This window comes from Coptis chinensis, chromosome 7, assembly GCF_015680905.1.
Source record: "Coptis chinensis isolate HL-2020 chromosome 7, ASM1568090v1, whole genome shotgun sequence".
Lineage (NCBI taxonomy): Eukaryota > Viridiplantae > Streptophyta > Magnoliopsida > Ranunculales > Ranunculaceae > Coptis > Coptis chinensis.
Genome location: NC_141462.1, coordinates 52,501,114 through 52,525,705, shown reverse-complemented (window position 1 = coordinate 52,525,705; position 24,592 = coordinate 52,501,114). Strand labels below are relative to the sequence as shown.

The following is a 24,592-nucleotide window of genomic DNA, read 5'->3' as shown; positions in this document are numbered from 1 at the left end:
CTAAGTTGACATCCCTCCTCTCTAAGTCTGCAATAGCCACAACTGCTTTAACAGCAATCTCGGCCAAAGTGCGCTTGCATCGATTGACACTGCAAGAAAAAAAAAACTTGTCATTAATTAGTTTGAATCGTAATCTCTTATGATTGATTACTATGTGATGTAGCTATAATAGTTGACTTTACATCTTTGAAGATAAAGTCGTCATGCAAGTCTGAACCAAAGGCTCAATATTTGTGCCATCAAAAACAAACTTCTGTGTAATGTTCTCTAAATGTTCAACAGATATCCTAGAAGCCATTTCATAGCCTTCTGCTACCCGAATAGGATGCACCACGTTCATTACACACTTGCCTTCCCTGTTTTAGCTATGTGGTTCTTTTAGTGTAGATTGTTCTGCTTCTTTTCTCCAACACGGGCTTTTGGAAGGGGCATTGAAAAGTGTGTGCTTGCCTGGGAGGTATTCATTTGTTAGGCATTGCCTGTCCATACTAATCTCGGTCCTTTTGGCACACGAACTCTCGAGTTTTGTGTCCTGTATGAGACAATATCTTGTCTGATAGTTGTAATTGCTTGTATGCATTTTTGTATGAATTTGTAAGACTGATTTAAAGTAATTACTAATGTAATGCTTATCATATTTACTTTAGTAAGTAACAATGAAAAGGTTTCGATGTACTTGTATTGAAATGCTATAGAAAGTTGCACTTCATAACTAATAGTCACATTTTATTGCTGTTACAGGCTCATTATATAAAAGACAGACGTAGTTCCACATCGAGGAGTCAAAATAATACTTATATTAGTGAACAGGAGTGTGGCATTAGTCATTACCGAGCAGAAGATCCAGTGGTTAGCGATCATATTTTTAAAATATTTATGTCAATTTACTGAGCCTTGTTGTCTGGACGTGACTTATTTTTTTTTTCTCCATTAACATTTTGTTTTTTTTCTGCGGGTTAATTCTTGTGAGCACGCTTTTGTAAGGCTTGTCTTACATATTATCTTGCTGACCTTAGGACCGAGTTTCTTGTCCCTCTGTTCAAAACCACTCCTTTGTTGATTTCACAGCAAAGGTGAATCCAGGAGACATGGGTCCTAAAACAACCATTAAGGGTTATAGATGCTCAAGTATTTTGAATAGAATTTCTCTCCCATAATTCCAAACAAGCACGAAAATAGATGCTTTGGTAAGTTTTATGAATTATGGTTTTTTAAATTTATTGACTTGCTATGAAATTTACTATAATTCTCTTGTAATAAAAAGAAACTGAAGCAAAGTTGTTATATGTAACGAAATGGTTACGTGGGATTGGAAAGATTTTGATTTAAATCATTATGAAGTAAGTTTTCCATCTTATTTGGACTTAATGTGTAAAAGGATTGTTAGGATTTCAGTTGCTAAAAGGGAAGTCCCTTGAAGTTTCACTTGAATCTTGAATAGTTGAATTCAGTTTGGTCAATATCATAATCATCAAGTATTTATTAGACCCCTTAAATATGCGTCCATTTTCGGAGAGTATAGAAGATACTTTCTACATTAATTACTAACTTTACATGTATTGTAGGAACCCATATAATATAGTTTTCAAGAGTAGAGTTGGTGATGTGGTTAGCCAGTGGTCACTTATATTCAAGACACATTTTGATGATCTAAGATATCTAGATATTTAGTGTTTCCTTTTTTTGGTGTGCTTCTTTAATGGTTTATTAGCAGTTGATTTAATTGTTACAAACTTCCATCTGAAATTTGATTCCTTTTTTTTTTTGCACGCAAGTAGGGATATTTTATTTATCTAATAAAGAATGTTACATCGAGAGTAGACAGCTTACATCCAAAGGTAACAAAAAGGAAAAAAAATTCTTCCTAGTTTAGTTAAACCGGTAGTAAGTCCTGTAGGGACTTTCTAGGCTAGAGACAAAGCTGGGTCTGCCGGAGCTCCACCACTCCTCACCTTGGTTTAGAGTTGCTCCCATCTTGGCAATAGCATCAGCGCCAAAATTTGCTTCTCGGTAAGTGTGGGACAGTCTCCAGCTAGAGAGTTTATGGGTTGCTCGAAGCCATCTTGCATTGAGCACCCAAGGAGCGTTGTCCCTACTAAGAGCTATGATAGCAGCTAGTGAATCACTTTTTATCCATAAATGATTCCAACCTTTTACCACTGCTAGTTCCACTACCATAACAATGGCATAGCACTCCGCTACAAAGTTGGTGGTAATCCCAAGCCCATAGGCCTTGGCTTCGATAACCTGGGCCGAGTGGTCTCTGTAGATGACCCCTGCTCCACCATTACCAGGATTTCCAGCCGAAGAACCATTTGTATTTGCTTTGACTTCACCAGCTTCAAGTGAATTCCACCTGACTTCTTGTATACATCTATCACGTGCTCTGCCCTTGATGTTAAAAGAGTGAAGCACTTCCAAGTCTTCTGCAGAGTTAAACATATACCCAGAAGCTATTCTACCCGAGGCTTGAACACCTTTGGTTACTTCGTTTTTGATGTAGTCTCTGTTCAAGCTCTTGTCCTCAAAAAAAATTCTATTCCTCGTCTTCCAAATCTGGGACATGAGATGTGCCACAGCAGCGTTCCAAAGCTCTTTTCTGATAGGGCTTAGCAACTTGGGAGCATCTAGGACACCTTCCAAACTAAGAACTGGACGCAACTTGTGAGCTTCAAACAGCCATGACCAAAGCTCTTTAGTAACTTCACATTCCCAAAGAATATGGGATACCGATTCCTCCTCTTTTTTCTGAGTCCGCATCTAGAGACCATGTGGGCCTTGCTTTCTTACCATCATCGGTCGGCCTTTGCTGCGTGAATGAGCTTCGAGACGGTACTAGCGGTTCTAGGATGCACAAATTTATTCCATACCCATTTGTGCCAAGCCACCACTTGTCCTTTACGCCGATTGATTCGAAAGCGGCTTTTCTTTGTAAATTTACCATTTGTCATAAATTTCCGGACTCTAACATCCTCTTCATCTCCAGAAGGTGGTGGCAAGGAGAGAAGGTCTATGCCCGCTCGGCCAAACACTTGTTGCACTTTGGCTGGAATGTTCCATTCTCCCTCAGTAATGATGTCCGATACTTTCGCTTTGAGGCCTTTCCAGTTGACCCCCTAGACTTTATCTGCTAGAGCAGCACCTGCCCAGTCGTCTTGCCACAGCCTAATGTCCTTTCCTTGGCCCACTATCCATCCCAAGTTAGGTGACAGCTCCTCAAGTGCCCATCTTATGCCTGACCAAATAGTTGACTTTTTGAAGTAGGTAAGCAGCTTTCTTGATGCCATGGTGAACTTTGCAAGCATAAACAAGCTCCACTCTGTGGTTCCCGAAATGAAAACCCAAGCAAGCTTCATGAGAAGTGCTAAGTTCAGCTCCTTGAATTTCCTTAAGCCGAGACCCCCTTCCTCTAGGGGCTGGCACACCTTTTCCCATTTAAGGGTGGTACCTTTTCTCACCGTGGGGTTCCCCGACCACACAAAGTTTCTTATAGCTGCTTCACATTCTTTGATACACTTTGAAGGCCACTTGTACACCGACATGTTATACACTGGCAAGCTAGTGAGGATGGATTGGGCAATGACCACCCTTCCTTGAAAAGAAAGTATCTTTCCTGCCCAGCCGCTCACTCGTCTTTTGACTTTGTCAACCAGTGTCTGTATGCATGCTCTAGTGACCCTCCCTTTGAAGATCGGGGTCCCCAAGTACCTTTCTGGAAGAGTTCCTTCAGTGTACTCAAGCAACTCTGCCTACTCTTTCTTTCTTTTCTCTGCTCATAGGTCCTAGGAAAAGCTTGCTTTTGGAGCTGTTGAAATACTGCCCTGCTGACTACTCATAGGCAGTGAGCAGTCTCTTAAGGTGTCGAAGTCCCCGTATGCCACCATTTGCGAATAGGAACACATCATCCGCAAACAGTATGTGTGTGGGGATAGGGCAAGATCCAGCTGCCGTCATGTGCTTGATCTTGAAGTAGAGGAAAAGCATGTTTATTCCTCTACTTACCACATCCTCCGCTATGTCAAAAAGAATGGGAGATAATGGGTCCCCCTGACGTAGCCCTCTTCCTGCTTCAAAAAATCCACAAGGTCCACCGTTTATCATAACGGAGATGTTGGCACTTCTGAGGAGAGTAGAGATCCAAGAGCACCATTGGTCACAGAATCCAAGTCTTCTGAGGACCTCCAACAAAAACTCCCAGCTGAGAGAGTCAAAAGCTTGAGTGATGTCTAGCTTTATGCCCACATTTCCTCCTCTGGTCTTCTTATCCAATTCGTTGATCATCTCCGAGGCCAGAGCAATTCCCACCGTGCCTGTTCTACCTTGAATAAAAGCTAGTTGTTCCCCGCTAATGATCTTGCCTACAATGAATTTAATTCTCAAGGATAAAATCTTAGTAATGATCTTAAACAGGAAATTACTTAAACATATAGGCCGAAAATGATTTACATCAATAGCATTTGTAACTTTAGGCACTAAAACAAGAAAACTAGAATTCATGCCTTTTGGGAGAACATTGTCTCTAAAGAAGGAGATAACATCGTAGCTAACATCTCGTCCAATGATGCTCCAGAAAGACTGGTAAAATATGCCTTGGAATCCATCTGGCCCCAGGGCACTGTTTGGATCCATAGAGAAGACCGCGACTTTGACCTCTTCACAAGAAGGAATGGCTGAGAGTGAGGCATTGTCATCCTCTGTTACCAGCTTAGGAATCAGATTCATGAGGCCCTCATCCATCTCTACTGTTTGGTGCTTGTACTTTTCTTGGTAGGCTTCCACTAAGAATAGTACCTTCTCGGTTCTTAATTTCTGTAATCTGAGATCTCGCAAGTCTCATTTTAATAATGGCATGAAAGTAGGCTGAATTCCGTTCCCCCTCTAATGCATCTGATACTCTGGATTTCTCTTTGGGAGAGATTGTGGACATCTTGGATGACTTCCTCAATTTCGAGGCCTTGTCAAATTCCCCGGTGCAAGGTGGGGTCCAAAGGATCACTCTCTCCGAGCTTTGATAATTTGCTCTAGTTCATCTTCAAGGACTTTGATGTCTTTGAGCTTGACTTCCAAAAATTTCAGAACTCAGATTTTCAACTTTTGCTTGAGTCTTTTTAATTTTTTGACCACTTTCGTGATAGGCACATCATAGAGAGGTTCGTTCCAGCTGGCTTCTACCACTGCCTTTAGTGACTCATGATGAGTCCAAGCCTTTCTAAACCGAAAAGGGATGTTGTGGGGTTTGGGGATCACGGGGAGTTCATTACAATAGGGTTGTGATCGAGCTTTTGTGTGAGAATTTTGCTCCGCCATCCCACATTCCCCTGCTGCCATTCTTGATTTACCAACATTCTATCAAGCTTCTGGAGCATTCTCCTACTTCCCCATCTTTTATTGCACCATGAGAATTTATAGCCCAAAGTGGTTGAGTTTATAAGTGCATTAGAGTGGATGAAAGAGTTGAACTCATTCATAGCCGTAAGACAAGGTCGGCAGCCCCCTTTTCGTTCTACCACAGAACTGACTATATTGAAATCTCCTATAACTGCCCATGCCTCATTATTCGTCCGCAACTGGGAAAGATCTTGCCATAGTTCTCTGCGGAGACCATAGGAGCTGCTAGCGTGAACAAAGGACATAAGGAAACTATTTACACGAACTGTGATCTGTTGATGGGAAAGACTGACTAAAGAGACGGCCAACCCTTCCCTCCAAAACACCCAGATGTTACCTACCTTGTGAGGGATATCATTATGCAAGAAGTTTGCTAAAAATCCATGTCCACAAATCACTGGAGGTAGCAATGTAGGCGGCTTAATAAGTGGTTCTGCTATACAAATAACATCCGGGTTATGAGTTGACATCAGCTCCTCAATATGTAACCAAGGTTCTTGTCGTCTGACTCCCCGCACATTCCTGTATATTGTATTCATTTCTGTTTGGCAGTGTTGATCTTAGCCCTAGTATTCGGTGCAGTTAGTTCCTGAACCTGCCACTGAGGCTTGTATCCCTTCCTTGAGTTGACCTGCCACTCATCGACTTGATCCGCCCAATTTCCTTGTAACAAAGTGTCTGCTTCCTCAAGAGCCCGAAACCGATTTGGTGTGATGGGTAGACTAGAAGCTACGTCTGCCTCAACTCTGTCCAGGTTCATGCTATCGGAGGAAGCATAGACAGAAAAATCATTTTCTCTTGCAGCTTGGAAAACTACCAAAGCTGAAGGGGGGGCAGCTTCAGGGCCCCTAATGAAATTATTGCCCAAACCATGAGCCTGAGACTCAGCTTGTACACGTCCTGACCCTTCTGTTGTCCCAGAAAATACCTTTACGGCTCCTTAGGACCCATCCAGAGCTAAAAGGGGGACAGCATCAGTTGCCCTAATGGTCTCAGCTTGTCCTGACCCTTCAACAGACCCCGATTGCTCCTTGTCAGTTGCATTCCCATCACCAAGGTGAGATGCTTGTGTATTTTTGGAGGTGTGAACCCCACCATATGTATCTTCTGTATCTGCTCTGTTACTTTGCAAAGCTTCCTTCTCTACCTCAATAACATTATCATCTCTGGGCTGCGCTGCCACTGGAGTATTGATGAATTCGCTATTTGAGTCTTTAGTACCGCTTGTACCTTCATGCTGCTTGTTTTTTCCTTTACTTCTATTTTTCTTTTTTTGTTTCCTGGAATTAAGAGCAGGCTCTGGCGCTTCCTTTGCGGCTGCATCCCTACTGGTAGACCTCTGAAGTACTTTGCATTCAGCAACCAAATGGCCCACTGACTTGCAATGCCCACAAAACTTAGGCATTTTCACTACTTCAATGTCCTGCACAAAGGAAATTCCTTCCTCCTCTTCCACCCAAATCTGATTCGGGATAGGTTTGGAAATATCCATATCGACCAGCATGCTAGCATAGTAGCCAAAGTCTCTTTCAAGAGTGTGTTTGTCCACTCCTATAGGGTAGCCGACCGTTTTACCCATAGACATTAGGATCTCATAATCCCAGTATTGCTTACCCAACTTCGGAAACTTAATCCAGATGAGAGCATTTGTTCTGGTGTGGACTTCAGTGTCGAAGTCTGGTGTCCATTTCGAGAGTCGAAGAGTTTGCTCACCAAACCTCCATGGCCCCCCTCCCCATATATTCCTCCAATCAGACTCAGTGGTAAGTTGAATGATGAAGAATCCTTTTCCTAGTGGGATAATTTTCCAGTCACCTTGCGGGCTCCATTTAGCTGCTGCTATGGACCTGATCTCATCCATCCTGATTTTTTGCGTATCCAACCTACCCACCAAGCAGTATCTGCAGTAAAGTCTACCCCTTTCAACTGCTTTCTTAGGTAGTTTGATTGAGGGCATGTTACCTTTTATTTCTGGAACAAGAAGATCCTCAACGTCCAGGTGTTGAGGTTGTGCTCCTCTAACCTTATCTGCGAAAGAGGCCATGTTCCTTTGAGGTGATTCCATTGGAAGTTGGACTTGTTGGATTACAGCGTCAACATTTGAGCTCCTGATTGTAGCAACTGATGGGGTTGTAACAGTAATGAGCTCGGGAGGGTTCCCTTTTGATGGGGCCTCCTTGTTCATGGTCATTGGCCGTTCAAATTCTGATAGATCCATGTCGATTTCTTCCAGACGAACTCACACTTTCTAGTAGTGGAGGATTTTACCGTTGAAGGAATCCAAGAATGTTGGTTGCCCTAAGCGAACTCGCACTGTAACTCAGTGGAGGATTTCACCACAACAGGTAGATACACCAAGATTTGCCTTTCCCGAACTCACACTCTACAGAGTGTAGGATTTCACCAGGAAAGACCAAGAGACTTAAACTTCTGAAATTTGATTCCTATGGTTTCCAAAGAGGGAAGAAATCAGATTCATGGTTGAAAGAGATGGTGCTGCAAAAGGGATTGTGTTTAGTCAGTTCACTTCATTTTTGGATTTGATAAATTACTCCCTACAGAAGGTACAACCAGCCCTCCTCAATTTAACTATGGCGCGTGTGTTGTATGGTGTTGGCCTAAGGAATGACTAAACTTTTTGCAGTCTAGAATACAATGTGTCCAGCTAGTGGGAAGCATGGCAATGACTGCTAGAGATGTTGCAATAAGGAGATTTACCAAAGATCCAGAATGCAAGATCTTTCTAATTTTTTAAAAGAGACAAGTGAATTTGCAGATCTTGTGCTCTTCACTGCTGGTCTTGAAGGTTTGCATTTTTGTTCAGTATTCTTATGAACTTTTCTCTATAGCATTTTCTTTAATTCATTTTGATTTATTGTCTTTAGGTGTTCTACAGGTTATGCTAGACCACTAGTTGACATAATAGATGATGGGAATCGATTTAGCCTTCGTCTTTATAGACCTTCAACTACCAGCACTTAAGAGTTCTTTCTCCTCTTCCCCCTTCCCACTGTAACCTGCTTGAACGACAAATTTCATTCCAGCTGTCATTTTAAAATATGCATTTGTTGACAGTACGCGTTTATTTTCTTTTTTCTTGCTGTTGTTGCTCATAGACAATCAGGTGACTTGGTGCACATTCTTGCTTGTGATTTGATTGATCATTGATTTTTAAACTCAGTTGTGTTCCTTTTTTCTTCTAAGAAACTGATGTAACTTTCAAATCGACTTAATATTCCCTTAAAGAGGACAGAGAATGCAACAGACCAGATGGTTTGTGTAGATAGTAGACCACTCATGAAGTAGCCACTGGAGATCCATTTGAACCTTCCACCTGTTTTATGGATCACACTTTTGGTTTGAGACATTGATCATTTTAAAAAGGGCCAAGCCAATGGACTCAACACGTGTGTGTTTTGGATAGTCATTTCGATACAGAATGTAGATTCCTGAAAATGGGTGACTATGTCGTCTCCAATGAAATGTAGGTAATAGTAATACTTAAAAGGAATTTAAGTTTATGGATATGAGCTAATTAATGTAATTGTCTTTGTTGATTTCTCTGGGATGACAAAGTCAGAACTGCTAAATTGCTACTTCCTAGCAAATCATTATCAACTTTTTCTATTGCTGAATCTTTTCTAATTTCCTCATAGTTGATAGCAAAACTGTATTTTTAAACATTGATGAAATGAATACTAGTTTACATGCTTTGCATTCCATGTCACGATTATGAAAATATGATTCATGTTTTTCAAGTAATTTACTCTGTAAGCGCATATCAAGTGCTGAGAGAGAAAGGTTCTAATGTTTCAGTTGTGCAATTTTACTTATGCTTGCGTGACCACTTTTTCTTACATCTTGGTTCTTTGCAGGCAATATTTAGTAGCATAAAATCTCCAATCACTAAGGATATGAGACCCATTCTACCACCGCAGGTGCATTCTTTTTTCTTAGAATGTTGATATGGTTTGCTCTTGTGTTTTTGCTCGCTCTTCTAAAGCTCCACATTACAAAATTGCAGACAAGAAGCTCCAACATCCAATTTCAGAAGGAGCAAGTACAATTTAGGAAAAAGTATGTTCTTGAGACTTTATTGAATTTAAAGTATGGTGCAAGTCTCTTTACAAGCTTGCTTCACAACCTGAATTACAGGAACGTCTGGACAATGTCAGCTTTTAGAATGGGAAACATACCGTGGCAGTTGAAAGGAAGGTAGGAGTCTTGTTTGCAAAATATTCAATCCTTCTTTATCTCTCATATATGGAGGGAAGGTAACACTGTTGTAGATAAGGCAGCCAAGCTTGCAGCTGGTTTGGGAGTTAATCATAGCTTTGTTTATAGTGACAAACCTCCATGGCAGCAGAAGCTGCCTACTGTTGAGGCAAGTCAGTTATTTATTTTGCCAAGTTGTTTATGCTTTATTTTGATTTCTACGCATTGCATTTCTGGTCAAACACGCCCAACCCAACTAAGATCGAAGAACTGAACCTGACAGACTGTGTCTTTCTTTTTATTTCTGATATCAATTATAATGGTTACTTCCCAATCAGGTTGGCCAAGACATCACCTCTTTTATAGTCGTTCAACAAACTTCTTATGCGTAAGCTTTTCCAACTATCCGAACGTTATGTAGGATTTCAAAGTTCTTGATTATCTTATGTAACTAGTCCTGCGAGCAAAAGATCCCTGGATTATAAATGTAGATTTTCTTTCCCAGATAAGAAAAAGTCTAATGCCTTTCTTCTCGCTCTATTGGACATGTTGCTGCTGCGAAAGCTGATTTGAATTATATTGGTTTGGATGGTGAGATTGGGTGCACGGTGAATGGTGCAGGATTGGCTGTGGCTACTATGGATATAATTAAGTTGCATGGTGGAACTCCTGCTAATTTCTTAGATGTTGGTGGAAATGCCTCAGAAAACCAGGTAATGAATTGCATTTCTAAGTTTGCGTGGTAATGCACCTTTTGAAATCTATGACCTCTATATGGAAAATAATTTTCTCGTGGAAATCAATAATTGGTACTTTGAGGTGGGACGCATAACCATTTTAGTACTCTTTTAGTCTTTTAGTTGAAGTGTTGAATGCATGTTCTTGTGGGGTTTGACTTCATGCTGAGTCCTTTTTGTCTAAGTAATTGATTGCAAAATATAGAAGAATTGTTTTCTACTCACTGTTACCAGCTACCAGTTATGGTGCTTAGGAAATTAGTGTACTTCACATAATATGAAATGCCCTTCTTTTCAGTCGTCTCAAGGAAAGAAGGGATTTTTAACTTGTATTATTTCTACTTATAGGTGACTATTTTATATCTATGCAAGTTTCTATTATTCTCTCAACTTTCGAAATCTTATTAGTTATTACTCATATCTATGCAAGCGCTTCGCTTATAATAGAAGCTTAGTGCGAAACAAATTTTTTTTTTCTTTTCTTCTAGTTCTACTTCTGTTCCTTGTAAAAGCATTCTACTGTTGTGGCATCTATTTTTGGACTGAGTACTGGATGATATCTATGAATCTAGTGAGACACTTGATTTCAGTTTAACTTATGTGCAAATAAACTAAATTTACTGTGTTTCTCTAGGGAATGCAACTGAAGTTGTTGATGACAATGCAGTCTTGTCCATAATGCCACAACCTATGGCTGAGAGTCAGAGGTAATCTCTGGGATTTACATAAACAATTAGAAAATATACTTCTTTATTTGAGATGCGTAAGGTTTTCTCCCATAAACACTAGTTAGTTAGTAGTCAACGTCTAAAGTTTAGTAAATCTATGATCTCCTATATTGTTTCGTGACTCTTGTTTCTATGTAGGGTACTTATAATTTTCCGAGATGGTCTTATTGTATTATGGGGACTTGAAGAAAGTAAGGGAATTCTTCTTATGGGTGGAAACATGCTGTCATTATCTTATGAAACAAAGAAAGTTTCTTCTTCATGTTGGGCATGCCCCTTTGGAAGTAAAGTCGTTGTTGGATATAGTAATGGAGATGTATACCTTTGGAGTGTGCCACCACTTTCAAATCCAGGTGCAATAATATCAGCAAATAGGGAACTAACTTCATCGCAAAACGTCCCTCTGTATAAACTTTGCTATTTTACTTGGTTGGCGGGGCGGGGCGTATAATTAGAACATCTATGTTGTTCATTATTTTTCATTGTGGATGAATAGAAGAATTTAATTGCTAGAGTTTGCTAGATCGAATTATTGATGAATGGAAGATTTTAATTGATACATTATAGACTAAAAAGGGTGTAGGTACATGACCATTTTTTTTTTAATAAATGAGAAATAATTAGTAACGGATACAGAACCGTTAGGAATGGAAATCATTAGTAACGGATGACTAACCGTTAGGAATGGAAAATTAGTAACGGTTATAAAATGTCAGAAAGGGAAAATACCAACACTTTTTCAGTTGCGAATAAACGTTGGTAATGGAATTGTAACGGTTTTCATATGTCACTGAAATTAATTTCAATGACGGATAGTATGCGTGACTAAATTTTGTTACGGAAAAAAAACGTGACTAATATCCGTTACTGTTGATTGTCACGCTTTTGTGTTAACGCAAGATAACCGTTACTAATATTTTTTGTGACGGATGTGCATCCGTTACAAATCAGTCAATATGGTGTAGTGATCCTTACTCCAAACTATATGAACACGAAGATCGTGAGTAAGGAAAATCTTTGAATTCGCACTTTCGCCAAAGAAGAGATTCAAATCTTTAACAAAGCAAAAGGCAAAAATTTGAATATCAAAATGGCGTCGCTGCCATTCTAAAGACTAAGGGCTTGTGCTACAGACTGGAAATTGCTCCAAGGGGAACCCCCACTCTCATCCTTCTTTCCTTTTCGTTTCTTTTTTACGTTTTTGTTTTATTTTCGTTATTTTTGTCTCGCAAAAGACCTGACCTCTCTCGAATTTTTTGTTGTACTTCCAGGGACAAAGAGTTAGGACCGGAAAAGTAAACTACACAAGATTCTAAGGTTGCTGTGAAAATTTGAACTCATTGTGGCATAATCGACACGCGTGCGCGGTACTAGACTCGCGTCCGCAGGTGTAACCCACGTCCGTGGGTCTATTTTCTCTTTTGCTGCTCATGTTCTACCTCCAGCATCCACTGATAAATCCTGATCCATATCCAGGCCTAACTCTCTGGAACTGTGGAAAAAAAAAATTCGAATATCTTCTGGGATTACTTACGTCGACGGATTGAAACGTCTGTTTCATTTCTTTGGCGTACTTGCGGGAAACAATAGGTTCCAAATTTTTACTGTTTTTGCATGAATGCCATGTACGTAGTTATTATGTACTAGTTTATGGATTATTATTTACGTGTTAGCCTAGAAATATGCATGAATCATGTTCATATACCTGTAAATATTTATATACGATTAACTGGGCATGAATTGCATCTTAATGTATATATACATATAAATGGTACTGTTTTGCATGGTTATCTGTCTTTCTACGCATAAGTGTCTATTGTTGCATGTTTAGTATTTCTCTACGTATAAGTACACGTCTTGTATAATATTTTGATTTTGTCAAGAAAGAAGAGAACATTCCAACGAGGGTTAAAATCTGAGTTGGGTAAGTTGTTTCTAAACCTTACAGGGTGAAGCTGCTCTCTATATGACACTCACAATCTCAATGAGTATTGCCGAAATAAATTTATTATGCAATACAAGAGTCGTATTTTAGTTTATGTATAATACGTTGCATGTTTAGTTTTAGCATTGACGTATTTATATGTGTACGTATACTATATTCGCATACTACTGTATTTAGATACGTATGAGTGATTCAAATTTGCTCATTATTCTTGTTGATATACATCTACTTAATATCGATCTACAAATTAGCGTGCATATACATTATAACCGATGTATATTTATGCGTATGGAAGTATTTATCGATGATACAACCTTGCCTATTCGTGATAGTAGCATGCGTATGAGTAAAGTATCTTCACATGCCTCTTGTGATAAATGAAAAATGAATAGTCTACCTACGAAATGAACTATGAATCCAAACGTAAGTAAACTATAACTATTTTGATGCTATCTTGAGTTATCAAAGAATTCTACTCTCAATCCTATGAGATATAGTGGAGTAGATAAGTTCGTTCCCTCTAGTGCTCTAGCATGGATGTTTTCTAATCTAGCTAGTCGCTTTTTAAGTCTATGAGAGTTTTAAAGGGAATTATACTAATGATGCAACTACCCACAAGATGCAACTAGTCGGTTATCGAATACTAAGGGAATGCTACGTTGATTCTATGATAAGGAGTTAGAGGGGATTGATTCCACCTTAACTCAACTTAATCCACTAACGACGAATCGTAAGTAATCCGAATTGAATCGCCTTCAAGAGAACAATTGGTTATTCCTAATCCCTAATCATACATGGCATTTCTACCAATTTATAACTAGCATGTGAACAATTAAACCCATTCTCATGGTGAACTAATCATTTCTAGAGTGGAATGGAAATTACGACGACTCTACGATAATCGGAATCAAGCTTTCATCAAGGCTTCACAACCCCCTCTAATGGAGGTTTAGCCTTGAATCATTCCGCAATCATTTCCATTTATATTAAAACTAAACATAATATAAAGCATTGAAATTTATTTAATTAAACAATAATGAAATCTAATTTAATGACTAAATTGAACTAAGGACATAAATTGAAATTAGATCTAGAATTGGAATTGACAAAATCGAAATGGATAAAGAATACTACTTTATTGATCTAATCAAATGAAGAACAAGATTCAAAGGTTTAATCTAATGAGGGATTTGAAACTAAATTAAACTTAATTAATCTAATGAAAACTAGATCTAGAATTAAGGTTTAATGGAGGCTAACTAATCTAATTTATTTTCTAACCTAACTATCTACTATATGCTACCATTAACAAAGACTTAAGCTTTTGTTCTTATACATTCAGATCCAAAATTCGTGCATGGGCTTGGAGCCATGTTTTGGGCCAGAGAATCAGGCCCAAAACCCAATTCTTTCAGTCCAAAAAGGCCTCTTCAGCTGCAGTTGACTTCCACAGACTTTTCGTCCACTTCTGCTCCTCTGATTGGGTCAAGGCTTGGACCATTACAAAGCTCTTTCCGAGCCGGTCGTTTTGACATAAGGTATGCCCAATTCCGAGGTCTGAGTCCAAAGATACGGCTTTCGGAGTTCTCACGACTTTTGCTCCTTTATCTCGCTAAAGTGGTACATTTCTGCACATAATGGACTTTGAAACCCGAAATGCATAAAACGCGTAATCGGTGTTAACTCTTACTTATTATTCACATAATTGGTCTAACGATTATGATTATTAAGGGGTTAAAACTACAGTTTTGGGCTCTTATCAAACCACCCCCAAAACAAACATTTTGCTTGTCCTCAAGCAAAGATGAGAAATTAGAATAAGTGACCAAAAATGGAGTTCTACCTAATCTCGTTTCGCTGAGTGCGATTGCATTGACCATATGCAACAAGGCCTTAAACCACTAGGAATTCCCTAGTGGACGAAGTTATAGCCTCGTGAGAGTTTTCCGTGAAGGTACTCACAAACTTCATCTATACTACAACGACTAAGAAAATAAAACTATTGTTTCCTTATTCATGCTCAACTATCTATACATCTCTCTAGCGATTACATAAGAATAACCAGTCAAAACCCTAAGTTAATATATGCATAATAATCGATCATCATCTACAATAAACATATATACAATGAGTAGTACTATCAAATGTTAGCGAGGTTTGTTTTTCGAACTTCGGAATAAGCGGCCCTTAAATAGGTTCTCACAATAATAGTCAAGAAACAACACTCGATTTTTGCACTCAAGTTTATTTACTCCATTAATGTACAGTGGGCACACTTTACCTTACAATCTCAATGACAACAAGGAAGCCCGGGGTCAATCAAACACATTGCCACTTTACTATCACACTAACCTATTCCTAATTGAGCTAGAGGTCTTTATTAGGTGTTACAGGGGATTAGGAGATGGTTTAAGAAGGAAGGAAATGGATATTCAAAAGGACAAGTCCGAGATAATAGAGTCTTCAGATTATGTAACTTAGAGAAAACCTTGTTATTTTCTTTTGCTTCTATACTTTGTTTCCATCCTTAGCCATATTTTTCTTTTTCTTTTCTTTGGCTTTTGACTCCTTTTTATTCTATTTTTTTGGAGTTTTTATTTTATTTCTATTTTTTTCTTTTCTTTGGATGGAAACTTCTTTTCTTTATTTTCCGGAAGCAAGTAACAATTTTTGTTTACAATGGGTTTTCTCTTCTTCTTTCTTCACTCATTCTATTCTCGGACTTATTCTAAATTGGGTAGGTTGATTTATTCTCTTTTTTTTTTTTTATTTTGTTTTGTTTTTGTAAAGGTAAAGGAATTGTGGTGTATGGAAGGCTAAAGAAAGGGCTCGAGTGGTGACTAGCGGAAAATAATTCATAGGTTTGAATTTCTGGCTATATCGATCCAAAGAGCGGCCTAAATTCTCACTTAGGATATGGTTTAGTGATCAAGCAAGTGGACGTGTGATTTCTCTATCCGGATTTTACTTCTCCCTTGTGTCATTTCTCAAATGTTTCGCTCATATAAGGCTTTAGGCTATATTCTCACAGGATTTGTAGAATAAGTACTCTAGCCTAGATTTGAAACTTTCTTGCTAACAATCATAGATACTCACATAATATATTTATAGATAGATGCAAAGATTATTACCTACGTATTAACCTAAGTTTCTAACAATTATTCTGATGCAACAACTATGTGAGATTTCTAGATTGTTAAGAGCATGGAGAAAGAAAACAATACCAATATTTCTAAGTGTATAGCATAAACTTATTTATTTATATTTTTAAATTTTTGAAATTTTAACTCAAAACAAATGCATATTATATATATCTATATCCTAACAGATGTCTTAATTACCATTGATTCTATGCCCCCCAAACAAGAAGCATGCTTTGTCCTCAAAGCATTGTAAATAAAGAGGGTAGGAAAAATACCATTGAAGCAATGGAAATTCGTAAACATCCGCAAAACAATGTTAGAACGTACTAATATAGGAAATAAAACTAACACAACTCTATAAGAGTTCCACCCATAATGGGGTTAACATAATTAAATTGCTTGGGACATAAGCGGACACAAACGAAACTAAAACTTACCTCCACTTCGTTGTTTGTTATTCGTCATCTTCGTCATCCCTTCTTCTATAAAGAAGTGAGGTTCCTTCGGCGATCTGCCATGCTATGATAATTTGCCGGGCTTCACGCCATTTATCATCTATGGTTGTTAACCTATTAAGTGCCACTTGGTCCGATGGGGTGTAGGGTGCAACTGGTGAGGTTGTATCCGCCACCCATGCCAAGTCATTGCACGGAAAGATCGGATAATACTATTGGTGGGTCGACCGTGTCTACCTTAATCCAATCCGTGAAACGTGTACAAAAACAGGAAAGAAACATAGCATAATATTGAAATTAGAACAGGCATAAGAAGGTACTTATGCCTCATAGTATAGGCTCGTGCTAAACTAGACATCAAAGTCCCGGGAAGGTCATAGAACCGGGCGCCCATTGGCTAAAGCAAGGAAAACGCTGCAAGTGGCGCCATTCACGTAAGAAAACGCCATTCCCTAAAATGTTTAGCATTATCCAAAACATAACAGTTCCTATGTTCATGGACAGGGCTATTGGCGGCAACGCGTTATAGTCCCCTTGGTCCTCAATACGGAAAATGCCTGCCCCATAAGCCTCCTGCGTGCAAAGACTCATAGGTGTAGACATGCATATTATCGATCTAATAGCACCATGGGTCTTGTATCTCAGCCGGGCATAGCAAGTCCAAGAACAAAGGCTAGCAAGAACCTGGTAATCTCCATTGGTTCATCGTCAATGTTGATGGAGAACACTTGTTCTCCATCCGGTCTCTCAAAGAAAATGCAGTTATTATAAAAATAAGATGCAAGTGCTGGAGAATAAAGTTCAGCCGGTCTTACCATAAGAGGTTCCCTACCAACATATGTGATCACCTCGCGAAACCAAGCACCGTAAGTAATGCTTTGGAACAAATCTTCGAAAGACTGTTCCGGTATCAATATTGGAGATGTCATCTCTAAATTACGCTTTGGAATAGCTGCGAATGATCCGGAAACTACGCGCGAAAACTGGAAAATTTCTAGTCCGAGAAGTCGCAGGCTGGCGCCATTAACTTTAGCGCTGGGCGCTTCTTTGTATTTTGAATTCCAAGAACTTTAGCTGGTCGCACTCATTTAGGCGCTGGGCGCGCTTCGACCAAATTTTTTCTCGAAACGCCAACTAGCCCCGAAGTTGCAGAATTGCTAAAATGAAGTCTAAAACGGGAATCGCTGGTTTGAAGGGTGAGTGATGGAGTTTAGGTGTAATGTGAGTTGTGAGGATAGATTGTATCAAGTTTAAATAGGCTTAAAGTTGCTAGAATGGATCGGAAAGTTGCCAAAACTAATTTCGGCAGTTTCCGGAAATCCTAAAATCTCCAAACTCGAAAACGGAAACAACTCATCTCCTGGATTCTAATTCAAACCCAGTATCTCTTATTTGGATTTTATGACTGAATGTACCTATTTAATCTAGATTTCATCTTACAATGATTCTCAATCACAGATATGCCTATACGGCCATATTTTCACCTTACTCCGCAGTAAATTCTAACACTAGGGTTTTTTATAAAAAATAAAGCGTGAAATGATCAAACCACCCCCAAACAAGTTTGGAAGGTGGGATTAATATGAAACAAGCACACAAACTGAAAATAACCCCTTATATTAAAATTTTCATTCGAGTATCACTACAAAATCCGTTCATGAAATAAAAATTACATTACAATAAAGACAACAAAAGTAAATAAAACAACAACTACTAAACATAAATATGGGACTATCACTGCTCATCCTTCTAAACACCTCGCCACCGGTGGCGGAGGGTATCTCTGGGTGGTGGCTCCTCGAACTCCGAGGAAGGTCCAAAGAAGCTAGCCGTCCCTCCGTCGACGACGCCATGCCTAGTAGTAGCCGGTTCCTCTCGAGGCGTAGAGTCTCAGATGAGGTGGGAAGCGTATAGCATCTTCTACTCTAAACCGACGCCTGGCTTCCATCTCACCTCGCCGCAAGCCCCATCTCATCCTCCCTCCGGGCGCGGAGCTCGGTTGCGAATGAATAGTCGCTCTGTCGAGTCCGGAGGTCGGCATGTAGAGTGTTGAGTGAACGATGCCCCTATGTAGCATAGTCATGCGCCAAGATCAGACCAACACCTCGGAAGGCATCCGTGATCAAAGCAGGTGCCATCCTCCTCATCCTCCTCCGACTCATCCTCATCTACCCTCCGCTTTCGTCCTCCTCACCTGTTCCCTATCCTCGGCAATTTCCGGACTTGTTGGACACACTCCCTATAGATACGGCGGGTTCCCGCGGGGGTAATGTAAATCCTCTCAGAAGCCGGAGTTGCCTTCATCTTCAACATGATCTTAGTGATAAGCACAGGAAGAGGTGCCAACGACCGTCCGAACCTCCTGATCATGTTCAGCAAAAACTCCAGGATACAGAAATCGTACTTCCGCTCCTGGAGTATCCATAGGACGTGGAGGCAGGTCAGACCGATGTCACTGACCTTGTCCTTGCCTAGGACATTCCGACCAATCCACTGGGCTGTAGCCAGTTGGTTGGTCCTCAGAGAAGCCTGGCGCACACAATGGGAGTTTGGATTGTAGCTCCCATTGATGACAGTAACGCCCATCAACGGCTCAACCCCGTCAAACTGGGGCTCCTGTAAAACGGCATCCAGATTGATTCTAGGCGGAATGCCTAGAATCTCAGCCAACAGCCCCGTAGTCAACTCCCTCCTCTTCTTCCTCACCAACACAAAAATCTTACTCCCCTCCAACTCCCGGGTGTTGTAGAACCGTCTGACCAAGTCTTCATGGTAGAAGTCTTCGTCGAAAGTACCGAGACTATTCCAGTCTCTACTAGCCATTTCACACCGTAAAACGGGCGCCGAAATGGTCGGCGGTGAAAATCTGCTCCGGTATAATACGGCGTTGAGCCATTTAGAGTTTGATTACGGTTTGGGGTTTGTAGAGGGTGTTGTAGTTGTGGTTTAACTTGACCGACCTAAAGAAAAGTGGTGGTGGCGCGGTGGCGGCAGCACCAAAATTTTTTTTTAAATTTCGGTGGTTTTGATAATAGAAATCGGTGGTGGTAGTGATGGTTGGTGTTTTGAAGTCGATTTGAGGTTTGGATTTGATTTTTGGCGTGGGTTGTTTGTATTTTCTTTTTATTTTGATTTTCTTTTAGGTTTGGAGCTTGGTAATGGCGTTAATGGAAGATGAAACGATGAACTGGTCGTGAGAATGTAAGAGCGCCGAAGCGCCGCTCTCCATGGGCTGGTATGAAGTCAGGCCCAAGCCCAAAATCAAAATTTTCGATTTTTTCGATTTTTTTGAATTTCAAATCAAAATTCCCGCCGTTACCGGGTCCGATATTTATAATGAGATATGGAAATGATCAGAGAGAATTTCCTATCCAATGATCCATAAAACACTCTATTCCGACTTCGGATGACATATGAGATAGTGGAAAAACGCGTGCATGACGAAGTTATGCTTAACTAATGAACTCTAAATTAATAGATCATGTCAATCCGAATCGTAATACAATAAAACGGCCTAAGCAACTCTAGTGGGACATAAAACATTTAGTACGAAACATTTAACACACCCACCCCAAACAAATTTTTACAAGAATTTTAGAAAATTTGTTTTAGCAATGGTCTTTTAAAGTCGATTTCGAGACTTCCTAGATTACTATGTTTATTTTATTTTTTATTTTTTATTTTAGTTTTAGAAGGAAAAACAATAAGCAATAAAGACATAATTCACACCATAGAGAAACATGACTCAAAAATCCGAGAAAACATGCAAGAGTGGAAAACGCGGAACTATGTGAACCGTGGACTTAGGATCGGTACTTATGACCCACACACTCCATAGGGAGGGCCGGTTACCTTAATGGTGCACTCACCAATATATTGGAATGAAAGGAAATGCACCAACACAGAAATTGAGTCGTTTATAGTCAGGTACTCAAGACTTTATCTAAGACATATGTATGAACATGCAGTTGATCATATATCAACAACCGAAATAGTTGTGGATCATTCCATAAATAAATATCACAGCAAACATATCCAAATACAATGAAACACCAAGATTTCCTACGACTCAGCCTAGTGGAATCCAAACGAAGTTGGGTAACCCTATTGTGTAACCTATCATGCACCTTCTTTTTCATTTTTGAATGAGTGGGTGTTCTAGTAAATAAGTGTGGAAAAGTGAATGGTTGTGGAGAATATGGTAGGTATGGATAAGTTCTAGAAAGACCTTTGTACATTACAATGAGGATTTGGTTTTAGCACTGAACTCATTCATTGTGTGTGTAGGGACTGTCTCAATTTTGAAAATGAAGGTGTCACAAAGTTTGTCCTTCTGAAGTATCTGTTTGTTAGGAGGATTTAAAAAATTATAGAGCACGTAAGAAACAATGGGATCGAAAGTGCAAACTCGGGTTCCTTTGAAAGGGTGGAAGGAGGGGAATCGAGGTGGATGTTGTGCTAGTTAGTTCTTGATAGGGTGAATTGTCACCCACCGAAGAAACTCATCAAATTCCTCATCTAGATTGGTCATATCCACATTACTATGGTAGTCCTCTACGCCTTTGAGAAAGTCATCTATCCCATCCTCGCCAATAACATGTGTATCGACTAGTGTAGGAAAGAAAATATTGAGTCCGACTTTCCAAAGGAAAGAATTTTGGGCATATGACTATCGTGGAACGCGTGTTGTTGAAATAATCTCGAGCAAAGCTCTCGATCATGCTAACCTCTCCATCCATAGGCTAATCGGGTAATCGCGGTCCTTGTTTTAAAAAACATTGACCTCAACAAACAAGATGGCCAAAAGACATGGACATTGAACCATCACGGCAATTAATGAGCGCATTGGCGGTTGCCAAGAAAGGGCGCTTCTAAAATGATCGGAGAGTCGTTAGCTTAATTTCCTCAGATCGAGGACTACAAAATCAGCCGGATAGTAGAAATCCCGAACTTTTACCAACACATTTTCGACTACACCCTTAGGATACTTAATAGACCGATCGCCTAATTGCAACGCCATTTTAGTGGGTTGCATTTTGTCTAGACCTATTTGTCTATACAAATAAAATGGGAGTAAGTTAACACTAGCCCCCCGTGTCTAATAACGGTCGTCCGATAGGAATCTCCTAAGGTGCATTATCAGATGGGGCGATCTAATTGTGGTCCTTGTACTTAACAATTCCATTATGTTCGATAAGGTTGGGAATTGTTCGTTAAAAAGCGTCTTTTGGTATATTGGTCTTACGCCTAGTAGTACACAATTCCTTAAGAAACTTAGCATGATGTGGTAGCTTTTAATAGCTTCGAGGAAGGGAAGGTTTATAGTTAGATTCTTAAAACATCCCTAATCTCCTCATAATTTGTATCCTTAGTTAACATGGCTAATTTTTGTGGAAACGGTGGTTTCGCCTATATTTAGCAATGGTATCTCCCCGGATGTTGTCTCGTAGCTTCGCTTTCTTTGGTTTGTTGTAACCGGTACCTCTACGGTGGTAGGCTCTTCAGTTTCTATTTCAAGATCTAGTAATATAGCGGTGTAGGGAACTATCGGTGGGGTAACTATAGGCATAGTTACCTTGTTATCAACCACTCTGCTTTAACGGAGAGTGGTGATTGCATTTATCTCACCTACATTTTCATATTCATTACTAGTATTATCCGTTACCTCAAAGGTCGTGGTTTGTTGTTTTAGGATTAGGTATTGCGTTACTCGAAACACACCTTTGGTTTGGGCTTTATCTTGAGCCAACCGTTGGGTTAAATTAGTTTACGGATTAGAAGTTGTTGGTTGGATTGAGCCATGGTTTGGAAAAGTTTTTGGCTCACTTGTATAAAGGTGTCAAGACGATCCGGTTGGGTGGGTGTAGTGTTTCACGGGTGGTGTTATCGAACTATTTCCGTGAATTATTTATCGTGGATTTTGATAGTTATTATTTACCGGAACGATACCTCTATTAGCATTATAATTATTATAATTACCTTGACCTTGTGCTTGACCTTGTCGGGTTGCACTTGGTTGTTATAATTATTAAAATTACCCGACCACTCGTCCCTTGTCGTAGTGGGGCTTGGTTAAAGCTTTATGGGCCTAACATATTGATGATTGTACCCTTGAGGTGTGACGCGTTTTGGTTATTTCTCCAACCGAAGTTGGATTTTGTCTCCGCGGGTTAGGTTCACTATTAATGGAACAAGCCCGCTCATAGGCTATGACGAGTGGGATTCGGGATGCTCGTGGCTCCAACAGAAACTACATGGATTTGAATTTACATTCATAACGGGATTGGCTTTTGTTGTACGTAAATGGCATCTACCTTTTTGTGAGGGATTCAATTAGAGTTTTAAGCTCGTGGATCTGATTTAACCTCAAACATACCGGTAAATTTTAACTGTGGAAGAAGAACTAATGAGCGGGAGTAATCGCCACTACCCCCCAATTATTATTACGCTTTAGTTTGGTCCTCTAAAAATTTATAAGCCTCCGAGGCTCCTTTGTTTAAGAAACTACCCCCCATTCATTATGTCAAGGACTTCTTTATGGTGATGTTGAAGTCCTTTGAAAAGGCAACTAACTAACGTGTCTTTAAGCTAAGTTATGATGTGGACACTCTATAAGCAGATCGGTGAAACGATTCCAAGCCTCAAAAATGTTTCATGAGGATTTTGTCGAAAAGAAATGAATCTTAGAAAGCATCTCATCCGTCTTTAGGGGTGGGTAAAAATGTTCCATAAACAAAGTCAACAAGTTTAGCCCACGAAGTCCACACGTAATTAGGCTTTGGGCAGTTAACCAAGACGCCCTTTATCGGGCTAAGGTGAAGGGAATAATTTTAATTTAATTTGTTCAACCAACCGTAGGATGGTGGAATGTTGTTAGGACTTGTTCAATCCTACGCGATATCTTTGGTAAGGTTTTTCATGGTCTAAACCATGAAAACGGGTAACAAATTAAAAATATTTGGAGGGATTCTCAAATCCCTCACCGGGTTTGCTAGAACGATGCAAGATTTGGGGCTATCGCCAAGGCTTTGTAGAAGTCCGAGAGGAGTCTCTCTTTCTTCCCCATTATATCGTATGGTGTGTGTGATAGTAGTTAGAGGTGTAGTGTGTGGTATACTAGATAGACTTGATTGTTGATGTTGTTGTGTATTTACGCTCGGTGTTTTGTGCGACTGCATCTTTAATCTCATGCAAGACTAAGTCGAGCTTAACTACACATGCAACACTCCAAACAATTCTCGATATACTAGTATAAACCTCTAACAGGAGATGCGAGGTGTGGAAGAAAGGAATACGATTGACAAGGCCCTTGCTTCGCTTTATGAATAGCGTCTTGGTACGTGTTCAGTGTTTATAAGAGAATAGAACACTGAAAAACTTGACAACTCGAAGTTTGAATCACCCCTGCGGAAAACCGAATTTTCAGGGAAAGGCGCTCTATCTATCTTTGGCGCTGGGCGCCAAGGCAAAGTCGAGGTCCAAGAAGATAGCGGTGGTCGCTCTTTTTTGGGCGCTTCGGTGTAAACGAGAAGTCCAAGTAAGATAGCTGGGTCGCTCTCTTTGCGATATGGGCGCTTTTAGTGTAGAAACGAAGTCCAAGAAGATAGCTGGTCGCTCTCTTTGGCGCTGGCGCTTCGATCGTTTTTCGCTGAATTTTTCCAAAACTGAAACGGCAAACCACAAAGATGAATCAAACAAGGGTGGGTGGGTGAAATGGGACTTAAAATTACTAATTCTATTATGAAAACAATGCTAAAGTGCAACTAAGATGCAATGCCCATTTGATAAATGAAAATGAATAGTCTACCTCTAAAATGAACTATGAATCCAAACGTAAGTAAACTATAACTATTTTGATGCTATCTTGAGTTATCAAAGAATTCTACTCTCAATCCTATGAGATATAGTGGAGTAGATAAGTTCGTTCCACTCCTAGTGCTCTAGCATGGATGTTTTCTAATCTAGCTAGTCGCTTTTAAGT

General features: G+C 39.8%; 2 long non-coding RNA genes and 1 pseudogene across 2 annotated transcripts; all 3 read left to right on the top strand.

Moving 5' to 3' along the window:
* Positions 1-1,060: 1,060 nt before the first annotated feature.
* LOC147487907 (uncharacterized) lies at positions 1,061-8,418 on the top strand. The gene is made up of 4 exons (XR_015200737.1): positions 1,061-1,187; positions 7,848-7,952; positions 8,033-8,194; positions 8,285-8,418. It is a non-coding gene; the product is annotated as an uncharacterized LOC147487907 (long non-coding RNA).
* A 771-nt stretch (positions 8,419-9,189) lies between these two features.
* LOC147487906 (uncharacterized) lies at positions 9,190-11,621 on the top strand. Its single transcript, XR_015202387.1, has 6 exons — positions 9,190-9,326; positions 9,413-9,465; positions 9,544-9,776; positions 9,942-10,316; positions 10,975-11,047; positions 11,207-11,621. It is a non-coding gene; the product is annotated as an uncharacterized LOC147487906 (long non-coding RNA).
* Positions 11,622-23,201: 11,580 nt separating this feature from the next.
* Positions 23,202-23,295, top strand: LOC147487905 (small nucleolar RNA R71; annotated as a pseudogene).
* The last annotated feature ends 1,297 nt before the right edge of the window (positions 23,296-24,592 follow it).